The sequence below is a fragment of the Amborella trichopoda genome, chromosome 1, assembly GCF_054954075.1.
Source record: "Amborella trichopoda isolate Santa Cruz 75 chromosome 1, AtrichopodaSantaCruz75HAP2 v2.0, whole genome shotgun sequence".
Taxonomy (NCBI): domain Eukaryota; kingdom Viridiplantae; phylum Streptophyta; class Magnoliopsida; order Amborellales; family Amborellaceae; genus Amborella; species Amborella trichopoda.
Window position 1 is genome coordinate 2,145,709 of NC_142336.1, and position 7,369 is coordinate 2,153,077.

General features: G+C 35.8%; 1 long non-coding RNA gene across 1 annotated transcript; it reads right to left on the bottom strand.

Annotated features, from left to right (window-relative positions):
* Window positions 1–211: 211 nt before the first annotated feature.
* On the bottom strand, window positions 212–1,980 carry LOC148783471 (uncharacterized). Its single transcript, XR_016044448.1, has 2 exons — window positions 1,890–1,980; window positions 212–515 (listed from the first exon to the last, which is right to left on the bottom strand). It is a non-coding gene; the product is annotated as an uncharacterized LOC148783471 (long non-coding RNA).
* Between the last annotated feature and the right edge of the window lie 5,389 nt (window positions 1,981–7,369).

The following is a 7,369-nucleotide window of genomic DNA, read 5'->3' on the forward strand; positions in this document are numbered from 1 at the left end:
ATAAAAGGAGGTCACAATCATTTGTGGCTATTGGATGTGAAATCTAATTGATGAAAGTATTTATTTTGGACTTTGTACCCAAACAATAACACAGCCTCAACCACTAGATTTCAAATCTAACAGTTAATAATGATTGTGACTTCATTGTATATAAACAGTTTCATTGTATATATTTCCAAAGAAAAAAGAGCTGAGGTAAACAAGTCACAGGAAAATAAGTGCACCTTATGTACGCATTTATTTAAATTCGGCTACCAAACCCTTACAAAGAAAAATTGAAATGATAAGGACCTTGGACAATTAAGCTGGGCATTAGTTTAGAGATAGACAGAGAGAAAAAGAAGCGCTTTAGCAAGGGTAAAAGCATTGACAGGCACGAGGAATGCACAGAGCACTTGCCCTTTGCCCATAAATCCTCACACAAGTATCTATGCAGTCAGGTTGTTCACAAGGGCGAGAGGCATCGGGTAGGGAAATGCTGCATTCCTTTGCATCTGCAATTATTGGTACTTGATCTGTGCCCATCAAAATAGATCAAATATCAATGAAAATTTCATAGGCATAGGAAGACTCATGCAAATTTTGGAATTTTTTCAGTCAAATGCATACCTATATTACTTGCATCCTGCTTGATTTTATTTGCACAAAAACATTAATGAAGCATTTGATGAAATATACAAAGGTGTACACGACCATGAAACAGAAGGTAAAAAAAGTTGGTAAAACTCAATGTTAGCCACACTTTTTGGGCCCTAAATTTTGAGCATGAAAAATTTAGAACTTAATAGCCAACTTAATAGCCCTCAAACCAAGATTGAACAAGAATGTTCTAATTTTTAGAAGGCAAGATCAGGATCTCAAACATCTAAATGTCTTCTTTTTTTTTGGAAAATAATCATTTGTACCTAGACGGATCCCAAAATTTTGGACAAAAACAATCTTTCCAAAGTATTTTTTGCCCGAGGGAGTTGTTGTGCAGTATGCTCTGGCTTAAAGAAGCATGCTTGATAAATAATAAGATATTTTGGCAGCTCAGCTATAACATTTGTGTTAAGAAAGTGCAAGCACTTTTGAAAGTGAAAGAAGGGAGGCTCTACAATTTAATTTTTTGATATTTTGTCTCAATATTTGAAAGCAGTTTTTCAAACCCAGATTGGTAAGATGAATCGTCCAGTTACTAGGCAATACTCCTAATCGCTTCGGTGAAGACCAAAAAATTATTTTTTGTAATTTTATTACAGAAATAATAAAAAGCATTAAAAAAAAATTAAATTGGATAGGACCAGCAGTTCAACTGATCTAGATAAGAAACTAGGACAGCCCCATTACATTGTTTGATTTCCTAACCAGATGGGCAGTTTGTTAAACACTACGCTTAAAAACTGAAGAGAGCAAGAGAGAGAATCATTGATGTAAAAGGAAACTCTAGCAGTCATATTAGATCACGATTAAAAAACTTATGAGATCCTATTTAGAGAGAGAGATGGATGGATCACGATCTAAAACGTCAAATCAATTTAGGATCGCCGGTCTAAAGAGAAAGAGTGTGAATGAAATATATAGAAAATAATTTTCATTTATATACCAAGATATAAATTAAGACAGGAATAAAATCTTTTAATTCACAAAGACCAAAGGTCAGATAACTAAAGAGACTTAGGTCCAAGAGGACAAAAATCAGGAAGTAATTCTCTTATTAACACAACGAGAGAGAGAGAGAGAGAGAGAGAGAGAGAGAGAGAGAGAGAGAGAGAGAGAGAGAGAGAGAGAGAGAGAGAGAGAGAGAGAGAGAGAGAGAGAGAGAGAGAGAGAGAGAGAGAGAGAGAGAGAGAGAGAGAGAGAGAGAGAGAGAGAGAGAGAGAGAGAGAGAGAGAGAGATTCAACATTACCTGCAGCAATGAGGAGGACAAGAAAAACTATTGCAGAGAGCAGCTTCATCTTGGATGTACCCTCAAACACCAGCTCTTCACTTTTTCCATTTGTTAACTCTAAGGTAGGGTGCATATTTATAGAGCTTGAGGGTTATTTTTTTTCTAAAATGACCACCATATTCAATTCAATTTGTGAATGCAGAACCCTTTTAGGATTTGACATTTAATTCCTTAAAATTGCACTTATTTTTACGGCTCGTTTGGTTCATGTGAAAAAGTGCATCATAAAACTCTTTTTATAGGAAACATACATTACACAGATTTCATTCCTTAAAGTTGCACTTATTTTTAGGGCACGTTTGGTCCAGCTGAAAACTTGCATCATAGAATTGTTTTTATATGAAACATACAGCTAAACGTAAGCGTGTTTGGTTCGTACGTAAAAACTCAAGGAAACCCTTTTCATTTGTTTTACCACTTGGTTAGACCGTTATGGATCTAGGCATAAAGCGAGATCCAACTATCACACTATATTTTTCCAGCCATAAACGTGCCAACAAGGGCTTCTTTGTCCTACAAGAAGTCAACTGTTCCGGTAGTGGAAAGGCAAGCAGCAAGCTTACAAGAACTCAGCTGTTCAGGCAGTGGCAAGGCAAGCAACGAACTTTGCCAATGGTAGCAATGTCAAAGCACAAGTTGAAGAGGGTGGGTTTGATTATATAAAAAGCGATTGTTTAATAAATAAAGTCAGCTATTCAGGCAGTGACAAGGCAGAAACGGGCTTTGCCAGTGGTAGCAATGTCTAAGCACAAGTTGATGAGGGTTTTGCTTTTATAAAAAGCTATTGTTGAATTAACGAAGAAAACTACGGGAAAAAGAAAACAAACCAATGAATGCAATTAAGAAAATAGATGTACGTTAGCACCCTTGCTTCTTCGAAGAAACGAAGAAAATGATAGGGAAAAAAAAACAAGCCAATGAGTGCAAGCAAGAAAATGGATGCGCGTTAACGCCCTTGCTTCTTGCAAGAAAACGGATGGGCGTTAGCGCCCTTGCTTCTTGCTTTCGAACCTACGCTTATTGGGCCGTGTGGCCCTATCTTGCTTCTTGCTTTCGAGCCTTTGCTTGCTGGGCCACGTACCCCTATCTTGTCTTTTGCTTGGGCCACGTTCCTCGAGTCCCCAAGAATACAAGCCCCTTTTTCCTACCCCTAAGAACACAAGCCCCTTTGTCCTCCATGCCAACATGTCTTGCTTGGCCACGTGACGCTATCTTGTCCTTCTCAAGCCCCCAAGAACACTAGCCCTTTTCCAAGCGTGCACATGAGAGTGTTAGTGAAGAGGGTTTTATACATATGAAAGGTATTCTACATGTTCGATGTGAGATATTTCATCCTATTCACCGTCATACTATTGTCTAACTATTACTTGTGAATGTCTATATGTTTACTAAGTCAATAGTTTTTTTTAAAAAGATAAACATTATGTCTTGAAGGTATTTATAACAGTGGGAAAAAAATTGTCATACACTGGTTTTTAAATACCCATATGCTTTGACCCATGTTTCTAGTTATTTAAAATCCTCGATTACCTAAGACCTTGAACCATATGAAATATTGTAAGAATATCATCTTGCTAGGTCTCCTTGACATGTACGGTATGGATTAGACAACTTGGTTTGTATGGGTTTATAACCAAGGGACTAGTGTGGTTGAACCTTTGTGGTTCGAAAAATGGTTTTACGAAACTATCTCATGACATAGGCATGAGAATGCTGAGATAATATTTCTTACGTATTACGTTTGAGTGTGAGCTATTAACAATCCTACGATTATTTTTAGCTGCTTGGATATTCAGTTATACAGGTATCCTGTTATAAAAAGATCCAGATAAGCTCAATATTTCAGTAGGGGCACCAGCTTGTGCTTGATAGGGCAGATAAAACGACATACTGCAGTTCACCCATGGAACTTGGATGCGTGGAGATAATTGTATGGGTACAGAAGGGAGCATCTTAATTGAAGAACTGCTTTAAGCCATTGAAGATACAACCCTATGCGATGAGGGTCTGCGATGATCTTCTGCGATAACAGGTCTATGATTCGCGGTGCGACATAAAAGATGGACTACGACCACATTCGGAATGGGATCCAGGAATCAAAGAGAAAAGAGGCGCTGCCTCCATAAATCCTTTGTAAAAAGATTGATAGTAAAAGCCATGATTACTGTAATAAGAGAGAATAAGTGAAATATACTTGAGCGAGAGATTGTAATTGGGGGGATGAGAATATAAGAAAGAGATAATGTAAGACCTCCAAAGGTTTATGTAGCATTTAAAGGCCATATGAGAGCTTATATGAGAATTTTATATAGTGAAACATAAACTCAGTGAGAGTGTGGTCATCTTATGGACCATACTAGGCAAATGCGATTTGTTGATACTCGGACTAGGCTCGACGTGCTAGGCCAGTCAAGTTTGGAAAAACCCAAGGTACCTGAGCATAAGGATCTACCAAGAAGGGTTTAGTGGGTTAGCCCTTGATGAGGTCGGAGTATGCCCAGATGAGAGCCAAGGCACTATGTGGCCCTTGCATGTGATGAATAGCCTTTAGAGACATGGCTAAAACCTTATTATTATATCATCACACGTCATGTACATAGATAGCCATTTTAAGATTCACCAATGAGGGTGAAGCGTGTATATGTACGAGAGATTACTCCTAAGCACCAAAGAGTCATGGTTACATCATGGTCTCGAGGACCATGATTTTTTCTTTCTATGGGAGAAGTTGAAATCCATAAATTGGGATTACGTCCCCTAGTCTATTGACTGACTTGGTGGTCTAATCATGAGCCCCTACAGTGAACTGTGCGTCATGGGAATTACTGGGTCAGTTTGAGAAAGCTAGGCGAATCGTGATTCGCAATTGAAGGTGGAATGCTCCCATGTATATGTAATACCTAGATCTAATGGATCCAATTCCTATCAAAATTAATTAGTTTTAATTAATTTTATAATATATAATTTTTAGAATGTTTATTTGAATTTTTGTGAATCTTTTATATTTTAATTTCGTCATTTGGATTTATTAATTAAAAAAAATTAATTTTTCAATGTTTTAAATAAAATATAAGATTCAAAATTTTAAATATGAAATAAAATAATTTTTTAAAATATATGGGATCTCCATAAAATATGGGGTGCAAAAATTTAAAAACATGTGGATTAGGTGGGGCCCACACATGGGCAAGGGTGGCATGCCCCACCCATTCACGTATTCTTCTTGGGAAGAATATTTATCATTGTTGGACAATCTTATGGGGATAACCAACTTACATGATAAAGTTGAATATTTGGAATATTTAGTAAATCTTTGATTCAAGATTGCTTGATCCAATTAATAAAGACTGGATATACTAAAATAGAAAATAAGATATCTACTTTCTTTATTTAAATATTTAATGGGAATAGATCTAGGAAATAGACGATAAGGTTCTAGCTAATCTTTTTGAATCTTGATGGTGGATCAAAGAGATGGATGACTCAAATCTCTCTCTCAACAAGTCTCATTAGATCGACAGTCAAAATTTAACCCTACGAATTGAAACAAACCCCAAGGCATAGACAATCTATAAAAGGAGGTCTCCCCCGTCATAACATTACATACTTATTCTTTGCTCTCTCTCTAATAATTCTTTCTCTCTCCCTTCCCAAATTTAAATTTACTTCTCTCTTTGGATTACCAAAGGGGAGGTACTCTTTGGATTACCATAGGGAAGGCATGCACCGAGTTTTATCATCTATCTCTTCCAAGTTTTTTTTCTAAAGGGCACATCCAAGTCATTTATCTCTCAGATGGCATGCCCAAGCTAAGGTTAGCTTGTAGTGGTTTGATTTTTGGGTAGCCCCTTGCTAGTAGATCTCTACCTCTCTCTTTGATTTATCTCTCATCTCTCAAAAGATGAAGTCAAAAGGTCTTGAGCAAGACTAAGACATTGAGGCCTTATGTAGTTAGTTTTGATCGATATCCATATGTCATTGAGAGGGTTTTGCCATATGTAGGAAAATCAAGAGGTCGCTCATAGATATCAAGCACCATCGGAAGGAGAAGACTTGGTGTGGGGTGTACTAAGCCCGATTGAGGTAGTCTCCGACACTCTCTTTTGTTTCTTACCATATTTCATTATATTATCTTTATTTTTCCAAGCATAAGAATTGCGGATATTTTCTTTGTTTAAAGAAAATTGGTTTAACGACATCAAGGTTTTTAAAGATCTTGGATTTGTTAGTTTTATTTTCTTTGGAGTAAGAGGTATTATAATAAGACTTGTAAGTAATATTTGCCAAAAGAAAAGAAAAGAAAAAGAAAAAAAATGGGTGTAAAGAAGAAAAATAAAAAGTATATATTCCCAGGCAAGATCACATTAGTTTTTCTTTTATTGGTATCAGAGCTATTGATACTTGATATCATTAGCTATCTTTTCTTTATATTGAGTCTAGATCAAGCTTGAGAGTGAGATATAAGAAAGCTAATGACCTTTGTGGTTACGTAATACACCCACGGTTACCTGCAAACTTTCAGTCGGACATCCTAAGGGAATTGAGAGTTATGGATTAATCAATGAAGGGTGTCAGTTCTGACCCTACAAAATCCAAGATCTGTCCATTGAATTCCGTGATTTTTCCCACCAATCATATTATTTAATTCTTGCTGAAATTTGACTGTAACTCATAAACTTGAGTCTAATTTCAAACAAAAATAGTCTCATCGAGAAATTTCTTATGGTTTGAAAGATATGGTTTATTTATTGAAGGATGCGTAAGTGCTGGTTTTTACAACAAAAACTATTTTAATGATTTGGAAGTCATGATTTTATTCACAATCTTAACAGAATGTTTTATGGCCCACACCTAGTTTTTTAACTTCCATTAAGAGTTTATTTTCTAATAAAATTTATCTGAGAGAGAAATATCTGCCGGAAAAGAGGAATAAAAATTTTGGATTGAAGAGATATCATCTTGAATCTTCTACAATGTGGTGTATTCTTCATTAAGACATGAATAGCTATATTTATCAAGACAACGTAACAGAGTGATATGAGGCTTGTGGAAATATATGTGTTACCATTATGTATCTACTTTCAAACAAAATTAGATGAAAGGGAAACTCCACGATGCTAGAGAGAAAAAACAAGTGTACTAGATAGTATTTAGCCTAGAATTCTAGTATGATTTATTTTGTGATATGAATTCACTTATTTATTTCTCTGAAGAAAAGTATTATTTGATATCCACACCATGATTTTATTATTTGCTTTTGAGTCTAACTTTCAACATAAAATATTTCAGGAATAAATTCTTTGAGGATTGATAGAAACAAATTTTTTAGTGAGAGGTGGTCAAACTAATTTTATGTTGAGAAAATTACATCGTGACGTAAATGTCACTAAAATGAAGACTCACTAAATGGTAAGATTTAAAGATGGAATTGAGCACTA